At 40.4% G+C, this 12,944-nt stretch overlaps 1 protein-coding gene across 3 annotated transcripts in view; it reads left to right on the top strand.

The window, feature by feature from the left end:
• LOC127065573 (epidermal growth factor receptor) overlaps nucleotides 1-12,944 on the top strand; it is a 113,976-nt gene that overhangs the window by 57,371 nt on the left and 43,661 nt on the right. Inside the window, exon 1 of one of the 3 annotated variants that reach the window (XM_050998099.1) lies at nucleotides 7,833-8,944. The exons of the other annotated variants lie outside the window; for them this stretch is intronic. The gene's annotated coding sequence lies outside the window, so the exon portion shown is untranslated. Of the gene's footprint in view, nucleotides 1-7,832; nucleotides 8,945-12,944 lie in introns of those variants that run through there. 3 annotated transcript variants of the gene reach the window in all.

Below are 12,944 nucleotides of genomic sequence, written 5' to 3'. Positions count from 1 at the left end.
TAAACGTCCTATCGTTCATACGCGAATTAAATATTACGACACTTTCTAATACTCATTCGATCGAGATCGATCGGACGATTTTGTCGCTGTGCGACATCCGTTTATTACAAATAAATAAATTGGTAACTCGAAAATGTTTCTTCTAACACTTCAAAGTTCATTCTAATACATCTACGAAAATAAATTTCAATCTCATCACATAGTTTACATTCCTTGAAACTGCAGTCTATAGTAATTCGAAATTATTCTCATAAGACGGAGTATGTTTTTTTAAGCGATTAGAAAGACGAAACAAACGAACTTGAATGGAATTTATCGTCATATTATATTCGAAGTTGCAAAAATTTCATAGTAACGTATCGTTTATTAATTATAAGAACCGATCATGCGAAACACACATGGTGAACGTATGGAACGAACGAGTAAGTTAGGTGCTATGTCGAAAGATCTGTAAAGTGAAAAATGGGTAGCACAGTAAGGTAAGGCGGCGAGAACAATTATAAAATGGCGACTGTTGCCTAATCTCAGCTGGTTCTCGCGCGTTTCTTAGCGATTGTGTACGCCTAAGCAGAATAGAAGGTACCTATATAGAATCGAATCTGATTGTGAGATCGACTCGCATGTGGGCGAACTCGGCTAGACACGCAGACACCTCTTCGGTTGAGTCAGCGATTTCTCACACAACTTAGTCTCTATCTAGGATGAGATTCGATATTTTTAATGATTCGTCAATGAACGAACGAACGAACGAACGAACGAACGAACGAACTAAAGAAGAAGGAATAAAATCGTTAAAGAAAATTCGACGAGTTCAATTTCTCGCTCGACTATACCTGTACATTTCTTTGAGAGATCGCAACGATCGATGCTGTACATACTAATAGTTGGTTTTAGTCCGACATGCGAAGAGTTCGCACGAAGAGAGATCGTGCCAAGTAAGATGGGTATGATCGTTGATTTTTCTTCCCTTTGGCTAAAAAAATCCACGTAATTACGGATACTTTCCAATCCTCTAGATCAAATTTCCTCCGAATTTTTCAAAATAAAAAAATTATTTGAAAATAATACAACGTATAAAATTAGGTTACCTTCGTGTTATCAATTATATATTAGATGTGTGTACTTATATACGAACGTACACGGCATATTCTATTCGAATTCGAACGCGTGCCCTTTATCCGAGAGATTACGATCGAACGTATAATTCGTTCTAGCTACAATGCAACGTCGGCGGCACGCTCGTGGGTATTGAATTCCTTCGCGTACTCGACAGCCTCCGCAACGCACGTAGTACCAGCGGAACGAATGAGCGTATGCGTCATTGTTGATTAGAAATTCGTTTGTAAACTACGGCTATGGAGGAGAGTGCTTTGATAGGGTTGCAAATTTATCAAGAAAAACAAGCGAGTAATTACATTATAATTCAAGATCCGAATAGTTTGCTATTAATAGGAATTTCTACATTACTTTACTCTCCCTCTCTGCCTCCCTCTTTTTCTCTCTCTATTTTTTTCTTAAAAAAGAAAAAATTTATTCGGATACTTACGTAAAATCGCTTGTCTCGAAGCAAAATCGAGACTCGTTTCAAACATGCAAGGAACGGCGCCCTAGGCACAGTGTCGTCGTTCTTAGTCGGTTCCCGCGCAATTTATTCGCGCCCTTCTTGTGAAATTGTTCGAGATAAGGTGCCACAAGATGTACCGAGGCACGTAGTTGCTCTCTCTCTCTCTTTCTTTCTCTCTCTCTTTCTCATGGGTTCCAGTGTGAGTTAAGGAGAAAGAAGAAAAAGAAAGAAGAAGAAAGAGAGAAAGAAAGAAAGATCTCTGAGAGAGAGAGAGAGAGAGAGAGAAAGAGAGAGGAACAAAAGGAAAGAACGAACTCTACGTAGCAGCCTCATGTGTGTACGAACATGATGGAGAATACGCACTCTGAGCAAAAATAAGGACAGAAATAGCGGCAATTACCGTAGCGGGCCAAAGACGGGAGAGAGACGGGCATATTCATCATCCGAGGTCATTTGAATACCGCGCTGTCGAGAGGAGAACGGGAAGGAACGATCTAGGGAGAAGGTCCGAGGAAGAGGGAGGAAACTGAGAAGAAACGAGCAAAGGTGAGGAGCAAAGGGAGATGGAAGCAAAGAGAAAGAGAGAGAAAGATAAAGAGAGATAAAGAGAAAGAAAGAGAAAGAGAGAGAGAGAGAGAGAGAGAGAGAGAAAGGGTCCAAGCGAACCGAACCGGTCGGAGCAAAGAGGAAGGAAACCGGTTGCCGAAGAAGTAAACACGCGAAGGTGATGTACCCTCCGTGCCTCTCCTCGTCACTACAAAGTGCCGAGACTCTTCTGCGATCTGGAGTGACGTTCCCAAAAAGTCATCAGCCGAGAACTCGATCGTTCTTGATAGAGAAAGAGAGGGTGGGAGAGAGGGAGAGAGAGAGAGATTTGCGATCAGACATTTACTGTGTCAGACAATTACGTTTTCTAATCGACGAAATCGAAATTATTTTCAATTTTATCCAAAGGTGCATTCGATTATTGAGAAATGTCTTAAGTAAACATCACAGAGAAATTCAAATTTGAATCGATCCAACGATTTTTGTAGTGGGGAGATAAGAGAAGGACGACGAGCGAGCTCTCTTTCGGGAAAAAAAGTTACACGAATTCTTCGTTGGAATGGCAGGTGTACCAACCTGTTATTCGACGTTTCTCTTGGTGGCGGTGAACGCTTAACGTTTTGATTCTGGTGGGTCCATACTCACGGCACGTCGTAATCTGGTAGCGTATTCCGACTTTTGTCCGGACTAATTCCCAAAAAAATGACGAGGGCGCGTTCGTTTTTTCGGAAGCAGGAACGGCTAGCCATTCGTTCGAAAGCAGCTTCCTCGTTGACTTTTAAACCGAGCGTCTTGACTTTCGTGGCAAAAAGCTGTTTCGAACGATACGCTTTTGTAAACTGCTCGACGTGTGTCAAGAAATTGGCTGAGGATCGAGTAAAAACGATTTCGATCTCGTTATATACCGAGAATCCTTGGATAAAACGATTGCAAAAGGAAAGAAAAAAATTTATCTCTTCTTTCGGAGATCCTTATCGTTGCGTTCGATGGTATTTTGTAAATGAAATTAGAAAAAAAAGAAAAGAAAAGGAAAAGAAAAAGAAAAAAAAACGATCTAAGTTGTCCGAGTCCAAAACTAAAAGCAATTTCGAAAGAAGAAATAACTATTTCATTTTTATAGCATGTTCGAAAAGAAATTTAACGTCGAGCGATACTTGAAAAAGAACGAGCAATCTTCGCACTAATGACTTTATAAGTCGTCATCGTATACGCCTTAACGTTGGTCTTTACAACGGACGGAGTTCGTCGTCTTGCCTGTTGACACATTAGGTACGATATTTTAAACGCATTTGAAAGTACAAACATCCCTTCCTCACCTCCATAAAAGTCGTGACGACGAACGTCGGACGCTTGATCAAACATCGTGGGCTGGTAAGAAGGTGTAGTCCCAGGACCGCCAGAATTTTCTTTCCGACTAACGAAGGAGTTTCAACAGATTCTCTTTCTCTCTCTCTCTCTCTCTCTATCTATCTATCTATCTGTCTGTCTATCTTTATCTTTTTTTTCTCTAAAATAAGATAGGAGAAGACAAACCGTTTCACGTAATTCATCGAAGTCGAATTACTTTCCTCTCGTTCCTATTTCTCTTAGCTCCAGGCTAAAAATTCAACACAGTGATAGGCAATCTTTTCTTTATTGCAAATATTGACGATCGTAGGACGATTCGTGGGAGGTCAACACCTCCTAAGCGATCGTGAAAACAGTGAAAAATCCATGTACGGTTTCGAACGTCTTTCCTTTTACCTTTTTCCAAAATAAAATTCTTTCCTTCGCGTACGTAGAGGCGCCCGTCCCGGATCCTTTTATGACGCGAAAGATGCGCATGCGTGCGAGAAACCAGAGGACTGTGAACAAAGGGTAGTATAGACACGGGAGAGAAGGCAAAAGAAAAAAGAAATAAAAAGAAAAGAAAGAAGAAGAGAGAGAGAGAGAGAGAGAAAAGGAGAAGAAGGAGAAGAGGCAAAAGGAAAAAAATAAAAATAAGCTTTCAACCTCGACGCCGTACAGGGCACATAGTGTTATCCTCACGGTGCATCTTTTGCACGAACCTGTAGCAGGCTTAGAGATATATTCGGTCGGAGGCCATGACTCGCTGTAACTCACCGAGGTATAAGGGGGATTCATTACCGTTGGAGTCACGTAGCAATATGAACGCCTTGGATCTAAGATGTGCAAATGGATTAAATAAAATAATTTCATCTTGGATTATTATTAACGAGTTCTCGGAAGCATCAGTTTACGATCGGACTTTCCAGGAGCTTTTCTCTGATCGATTTATGTTTGTCAATAATACTGAATTAGATTTAGAAAGGATTTAACGAAGATGATAAATCAATATCAAAAGTTACAACTCTAATGATAGGATTTGAAAAGTTCTAAAAGACTTTGAGAAATATTAAATGATCTATCCTTATTAAAACTATGGAATTTCCACATTTGTCGGAACGTTTGAAATGTGAAGAAAAAGAAGAGGAGGAGAAAAGAGAAGGATAAGGAAACTCGAAAATTTCCATTTAGGGTGTAGAAGGTCGAATGCGACGCCACTGTACCATCCGAACCGGTATCCTCTTCTGGACTGTATTTTAGTCGCTCTATGCCCCATGGTATGCCTAACATAAGTCCCATAGGGGGAGTTGCCTGCGTGCAACGGTGCGAGAGCATCCTTTCCGGGCCACTTTTAGCACTCTTTATTGTATTCTTATGGCACGTTCTTGCCAACGAATCGATTAAGATTGGAATTAGAAGAAACATATTGAGAAAAAACATATTTCGTGATAAGTAACTGCGAGAAAGTATTTACATTTCACTTTTTCTTTTTTCTTTTTTATTTCTTTTTCTTTTTAATTGCGACCAGTCTTATTCGAAAACGTTATGACGTAAGACGATTCGTCTGGAGAAACTTAGAGTGTTCCTTCAAAGTTCTTTTAGGATTGCAGAGTTATAAAGCTTCGTGCCAGTTTTATCTGATTCGCATACGCCGAGGAGAAACTCTTCGAGGTTAAAGGAGGAATGCGAGCCCTGTGCATTTCTCCGCTTGGCATCACGGAATGGAACAGGTTGCGAATAAAGTCTTGCTCATCGTGCCGGTAAATCGCATTCGCGAGTAAGGGCGCAAGATAATTCCCCGCCGAGTCCAATTCAATTGTGTCTGCGTGTTTTACTTTCGATCGACTTCATTTCTTTCTTTCTTTCTTCGCCAATTTTAAATTTTTGACGGAAAGCTCGAATAATGTTATAAAAGTAGAACAGAGAACGTGTATGAAATTGATAAAAAGGAAAAGAAAAAGAGAATATATGGATAAGAAAGGATTGATAAACGTCTTTAATAAAAACAAAAAGAAATCGAGTTAAAAAGTACGTTCACCTTGTCGGATTCTTCGAAACGTCATCGAGTAATAACCCTAAGACGCACGTGCAGTCTGTAATTACATAACCGTGCTCGTAATGCGTATCTCGTACGTTTCCATAGCTCTAATCGCACGAGGATAAACGCTTTTATGCGATTAAGCTTATGTGTTATCGCACCATGATTTGAAGTTAGGTTTATAATATCTAATATACTCGGAATACTTTACGGACCTTGAAAATTATCATCTCAAAGTCATTTCTGGCGATCGATTCCTGGAATGATCTTTGATGTAACTGCAAAACTAAGAGACTTACGAGATAACATGTTGAGAAAAAAGGGAGAGAGAGAGAGAGGCCAGACGATAGAAAGAGAACTGAAAAAAGATACGGTGAAGTAGAAAGAGAAGCAGAGATTATGTCGTGGCTAAATTTAGGTCCACGCGTAGGAACGGAATCACCTGTTGATTCTTAGCGAAATTGTGCGACAGCTATTACGATACTTTGCGTGAAAAGAAACTCGGAAGTGAGAAAAACGTCAAAGTACGAGTATAACAAAACTATCGGTATCTTTTGATCGACGTTATATCTTTTATAATCGCTTATCTTAATTCGATCAGAAAACTTTTTCACGAACAAGATTTACAAAAACAAAATTTATCGTATATTTTGAGAAAAGAATTTTGATGGTAAAAACTTGGAGATCTAATAAACTATTCTTGCATTTTCAAAAGCGAAAATACGAGCGATGGGAATGCTTGTTAAGCTCATGGGATAGAAATCCCATGGGGCAAACGAGCTCTTCTTCTCATTCGAAAGTCCTACCACTTATAAGAGAACAGAAAAGGATGTGTTGCTAACGATGAGGGCCAAAGTTATGTGCAAATGTACAAAATCAACTAAGGTCTTTCTATCCTCAAAATGTTGCAGTATTGTTCCTCCTTTGTGACGCGTATTAACGCGCCAAAGTCCATCCCTTAGGACCCCCTCCTGCGGAGGTGGGCTCGCTTCGTGACAAACAATACCGCGGGAATAGTCGAGCTACTTGAAAGGAACAATGCCAAAGTTTTAACAATGACGAACTAACTCGTAGTGGACTCCTAAGGATACAACGGTTTGCTTTTTCTTTTTTTTCTTTTTTTCCTTTTTTTGAAAGAATAAAGGTCTTCGAAGACTGTATTACAAAACTATCGACACGGTAAGGCACCTGCTGAAGTCGAGAAGCCACCCCTCTGTCGCGACAAGAGACGCATAAGGGTTTCTTATAAGATAGTTCAGTTTACACGTTAATTTTTAGCAACGAATTATGTATACATATGTTTTGATCAATAGAACAAATCCAACGAGAAAACATCAGTATACGTTTTCACATCTTTTAAACGAGTTACTTATATAATACGATCCTATATACATACATACATACATATATATGTATAAAAACAGGCTCATTTTGTAATACATCATTTTTTAAATTTGAGATTCGAGAAAATCATCTCCGATACATAGGTATTACAGACTTGCATCTATCATCTTTTGTGGTAAAGAAGAATAGAAACGTATTGTATTGAAGATCGAAACAAAATCGTGACGGTCTCTGAGTCTATTTATCTAAAGTGTTTGCAAAGATGGGTAGATCGACGGTTTGCTCTGCTGAAATTGCTCTCGTTTAAAAGGCAAATAACAGTGAGAGAGGTGCTTTCAGCCTGTTGTTTCATATAATCGTTCCTTTCGCCTTGGTATCGGCCTTTCACCCGGACTCTTTCGAAATTCATATCTTCGTTGCGATCATCTTATCTCAACGATGACGTTCAACGACATTTGAAAGTTGTACGAATAAAATGATAAAGCTGGTAGAGGTAGAAAGGTAAATAGGTAGCTAGTGAGTACGTTCGTAAGAAGAATACAAGAAGCATTTTTCCGACGTGTAATGTTGTGTGGTTTGCGTGTGTTGAGTTGGGTCTGTCGATTGTAGGTCTGAGGTAGATCCGGGGCAGGTCGTGGGGGACAGTGGCTATCGGAAGGGCCAGAAGGGCCAAGTCTTACGAGAGGTAGGACGTGCTATCCTCTCTCTCTCTCTCTCTCACTCCCCCCTCCCTTTCTTGTGTATACCTGCGTGTTTTATCTGACTAGGAGAGAGGAAAGTAGGGAAGCCGAGCGATTTCTGTGGTAGGGAAGGTGAGGGTATGGAGGAAAGGTGGTGGAGCGGTAATGTGGTGGGGAGAGGTCTTCCGAGGAAATAGACGAGGAAAGAGATAGAAAGAAAGAGAGAAAGGGAAAGAGAGAAGGAAAGAGAGAAGGGTCGAAGAAGCAGGCTGACGGCAACGAAAGAAGCGAAGGAGAGAAGAAGAGAAAGAGAGAGAGAGAAGTTGGTGGAGGTGGCTGGATGCTGTCGGTAGCGGTAGTAGAAGTGGTGGGAGAGGTAAAAGATAGGAGAGGGGAGAAGAGAAGCGAAGGGGGTTTCCCGGTGAACGTGGACCTGTGCCCGTGGCTCCTCGTCGCATGGCCGACCTGCCGACTCGCTCTCCGCAAGGTGAGACGCGCGGACCGAAGTGAAGAGAAGAGCGCCGAGCGAGCGAGTAAGCTCCTCTCGAAGGATCGCGCGGAATTCTCGCGAAAGCAGTTGTGCAGCCGGCTTCTCTTCTTCTCTTCGTCTTCTTCCTTCTCTTCCTTCTCTTCCTCCTCCTCCTCCTTCTCCTCCTCTTCCTCCTCCTCCTAGTCGTCTTCTTCTTCACATCTCTTACGTTCAGTGGTCTGACGCGCGTACGTTCTCGCTGATCGTTCCCACCTTGGATTAGCAGGCTCTCCAAGGTTCTCTCGAGCGAGGATGAATTTGCTGCGACACCGAGCGCGGGCTCGACACGACGGTCGATAACGCGCTCTTATCAAAGGCGCGTCGAGACTCGCGTACATAAATCTCGCGTAAATCTCACGTAAACTTTGTCGTTTCGAGTATACACGACACATCGTCGCGTACTACGTCGTGAATCTTACAGCTACGTAGAGACGGAGGATTACCCAGCTATTAATATATCATCGACGTCGTCGTCGTTATCGTTGGCGTTGTCGTTGTCGTCGTCGTTGTTGATTATGACGATCGACGTTCGCGCCATGGATTGTACGAGCACGCGCAACTATAAGAACCACGTGTCACTTGCATGATCCTTTTCTCTCTCTCTCTCTCTCTCTCTCTCTCTCTCTATCTCCTTTCATCTTTCTCTTATCCTTTCACGCATATAGCAGGATCGAGTGTACGTGAAAAAGTGCAACGACGAGCTGTTCTTCATGGATAATATCGCGAACGATCTCCCGCAATCAGTGTTTTGTGCGCGTCTTAAGAAAAACTCATCGCTCGTAGACAGAAACTGGTTTCGAAAGTGTGCGCGTTGCTTTCCATTCGGAGGCCGAGCCGATCGAACGCCTTGGGACATCGTTTTACGCCTTTGGAATAACCTCCTGTTCGTCCTTTTTTTCGTCCTCACGTTCTAAATGGTGAGTCCTTTCATACGAACACCTTAATCCTTTTCAACTTTTGCCGTGATCAAAGTGTGGAATCAGACGTAATCTACGTATATACATATATCAAAGTATCAAAGTTTCGATACCGATCTCGAAAACGAGATCCTTTGAAAGAACGATATAAATCCCAATCGAGAATTTCACCTGGAGCTAAAATTTACGGAAAAACACACAGTCGAGGATCGAGAACTGTCTCCAGCCTGGTAGTTCGACACACCTTAACGTTTCTTACATACATTCTTCCCTCGTGCTGCAGTCCTGAGAGTTGCCCTAGCGATGTTCAAGCACTTTCGCGCGTCCCTCAGCAACGATTTCCACGAAAAAAGTTGGAACGTTCTGTCCGAGTCCGAAAGATTTATATTGCTTTTCGAGCATCTTTGCGATCCTCGCGTTTGACGTTTCTTCTGGAAATCACTAAAAATGTCCTCAAGCAGTTACCTCGCTGCTAACCACGTGTTTATCGGAACTCACGTACTCACCATAAATCCTGACGCGTACGCAAACAGATTCAGACAAAAATCGTACCATTATACGTGATCGTCTACTACAGTCAAACATGCTCGGTTCTTCCTAAGGTACGGCTCTGATCGTTACTTTTCATCATTTTCTTCGTGTGTATACAACATCGAAAGAATTTCGTCCTTTTCGTTGTCGTCGTACAATCAAGTTCTATTATCTTCCTATTATCTATCTCCTGATCGTTCTCAATTAATAACCATTGTAAAACTTACCTATAACCGAATCGGATTACAATGGATTAAAAACTTATTGTGATAAGAATGGACTATTTTTGTAATCGCTACAATACTTATTTCTACTTGAATTGTTTTATGCTAGTTATTTATTTTTTTGATACTCATAAACATGGATGTCCTAAGTAGAAATCGTCTCGAACTTAATCTCGTTCTGATGAAACTTGTGCTATTATAAACTGATACTTAGGCGCAATTAGTCTATTAATTTCTAAATAATAGATATAAATTATTTAAGCTATATGTGAAAAGGAAAGTCATATGATGCGCGACAGTTTAAGAGCACGAGGTTCACAAGCTTGGAATTTCTTCTACGTGAGCTAATGTTTGTAGGATCGTTACTATACACGAGAGACTTGAACGCCGGGGTAAGAAACAGTCGGTTTGCGTTGGCGGCAAAGCGTCCGTTTGGAAAACATCGACTACTAGCATGTGGCATCTAGTATAGTTGAGGTAAAGCGTTAGGTAACTTTTACTTTGGTTTCTAACAGTGACTAATGTAATTCGCTTTTGTGCAGGACGCTTTATCGTTTGAAAATAATTTGCTAAAGAACGAGAAAAGGAGAGAAAGAAACAGTATTCATTTCCTTTTATTTCGATTTTTTGACACTTAAAATATGAAATTTAAACATCTACTCGATATAATTTGATTTTTGATCTTTCACAAAGAGTCATTTTTATTACAATATTATTTAATCACGAATTGAAAGTATGATTGTTCGTAGTAATCGATTTGTAGCACTCTTCACGATCGATAATCTAATAGAAATAAAAATAATTCATTCTAATACGTTCGAATATCCAAGAATCTTTCAAAACGAAACTAACGATCAAATTAAAGAAAGGAAATATTGTTTATGAGAATAACAATGAAAGTTGTTTCTTTGATGTGCAGCATCATTCGATGCGTGGTACGAAAACGCAGCTGTCTTTAGGTCGTTATATTCTATGATGCACAGAGGAAGATGTTACCAGATGTTGAATTCGATGCTTCTTATTCGATATTGTAGCTCGATTGTTCTATTGAAAAATATTTCGAAGAAAAAAATCTTGCATTCTACGTCATTTGTCATGCGCTTCTCTATGTCATTTGTCTAGTAGAGAAATATTTTGTTTTATTTTCAAGAAAAAATAAATAAACAAAAAAAAAAGAAAAGAGAGAAGGATTAAAATAAATCTTATGCATTCTCTTTTATTGAAACATGTCGATCGTTTCGTGTAACAATATCAAATGAAAGAAAGAAAAACATATTACAGAAACAGGTCTTAGTTTGCTGCATCATTCGAGGTTGCAGTGGAATGCCACGTTTGGGATGTCAGTTTATGAGTATGCGTACATATGGATAGAAAGGCGAAGCTGTTCGGTCCCGTATGATGCGCTCGTAGGATGCGCTCGAAAAATATATTCCGTTTCTCCTAGGGATGCGCCTACTCTCGAGAAGATCATTAATTTCCTCTTCGAGACACTGGCGCTCGCTTCGAGTGCTCGCGGAATTATATTAGAATATCGTTAGTGTTGTGTTAGTGTTGCTTTTTTATTCTTTTTCTCTTCTTTTTTCTTTTTTGCTGTCTTCGTTATTTTTTTTCTTGTCAAGGAGCGAATATAAGAAAGAGGAAAATAACGTTCGTTGTGTAATCGTCCATTTCTAACATTAGTATCGTCGATGATTTTATCGCTCATTCGATTCAACAAGTTTATAACATAGATAGAAACATTTTTAGGCGCACTAATATAAACGCATAATTGCGCAATTTGCACACCGCTGAGTTCGATTCGTTGATTCCGTGTAATTTGTCCGCGATCGAGCAGCACAGCGCTATACATATATCGTACAAAATGTCAGAGCCGGTCGTCGTATACAACGGTGCTTATAGTCACTATAATTCCAGTAGTTTCTAATCCGATCCAGTTTAAATAACGCAATCTATCTGTCAAAGGTACGTGACATTCACTCTACCGAGTAACATAGATAACGTATTAATGCAGATAATACGTCTCGGCTTCGAATATTATCGATATGTACATTCTTTTTTCGTTTAATCGTTTATAAACAAGGAAAGTAAAGGAAAAGAAATGAGAAGGCTCTCGTATTATAAAGATCGTTTCGTTGGAATTCTTTCAACGAAAAGAAAAACCTGAGGAAAAGGTCTTTGTATTCTTCCGATTTAAGCAGTGTCGCTTACATAGCCGCTTCAAAGTCGAGAGCGTAACCAAACGTGGCTTTTTAAGTAGGTATGCATTCTCGATAGTTTTGAGCACGGTCAGCTAGGAATTCTTCGCTAGGAAGGGAAAACCTTTGAGATCGTAAAGGGACCCTCAAGGTCTATCTTAGTTAGGGGGTATTGACGTTGGATTCGTTCTTCAATGGACCATCCCACCTGCTTACTCAGAGAGCCGAAAAGAAAAAGGAAAAGAACAAGAAAAAGAAATATGAAGGAAAAAGAAAAAAAAATATGAAGAAAGAAGAAAAAGATTTACGTTATATCACGCGTTCGCTCGATTGCTTTTGCGATAAAAGAGTAGGTATAATATATGTGCCTTTTAAACAGTTTGAATCTGTCAAGACTTATGGACCTCTTTACGTTTTCATGTTTTCAAATAGAAACGAGCGTATCGCGTGATTTTAATGAATCGTATCTCGGCGAATAGAACGAAGAGACAAAAGAAGATAAAAGAGAAGGAAGCATGTAAGCGCAATTAGTACTCAGCATGTTTCTAGGAGTCCTATCGTCGTTGTTCGTAACCATCGACTTTCCCTTTTAATGGCTGCCATTATTGGACTCCAACGAGGATCTCGGGGCATCCTTGTCGATCGTAATTACCTACCGATCTTGGAAGGACTTTGAAAGAGAGAAGGCTTCGTAATATTTGCAAATCAATTGTTGGTAACGACGATGGGTAAGAAAAGAAAGAGAAAGAAGATAAATAGATAGAGGGAAAGAGAGAGAAAGAAAGAGAGAGAGAGAGAGAGATTCTCTAATAGCCGATAGGTGCTTGCTTCGTACATCTCAGGAGATGCTGGAAGGTCCAGAAGTCGAGGGAAAGGCGAGAGGACTGACGTCACCATCAGGAATGAGGTTAAACCGATGCTAAAGTCGCGCTCAAGCAGTAACCGCTATAACGTTAACTTTGCCGTTGCAGGATGCATGAGAGTCCTGGAAACTATAGCGTTCGCAAGATTATCGAAAGAGAGAGAGAGACAGAGAGAGGGAGAAAAAGG

The sequence above is a fragment of the Vespula vulgaris genome, chromosome 1, assembly GCF_905475345.1.
Source record: "Vespula vulgaris chromosome 1, iyVesVulg1.1, whole genome shotgun sequence".
NCBI lineage: Eukaryota > Metazoa > Arthropoda > Insecta > Hymenoptera > Vespidae > Vespula > Vespula vulgaris.
Note: the sequence above shows the minus strand (reverse complement) of the source record. Positions and strands in the feature narration are given on the sequence as shown.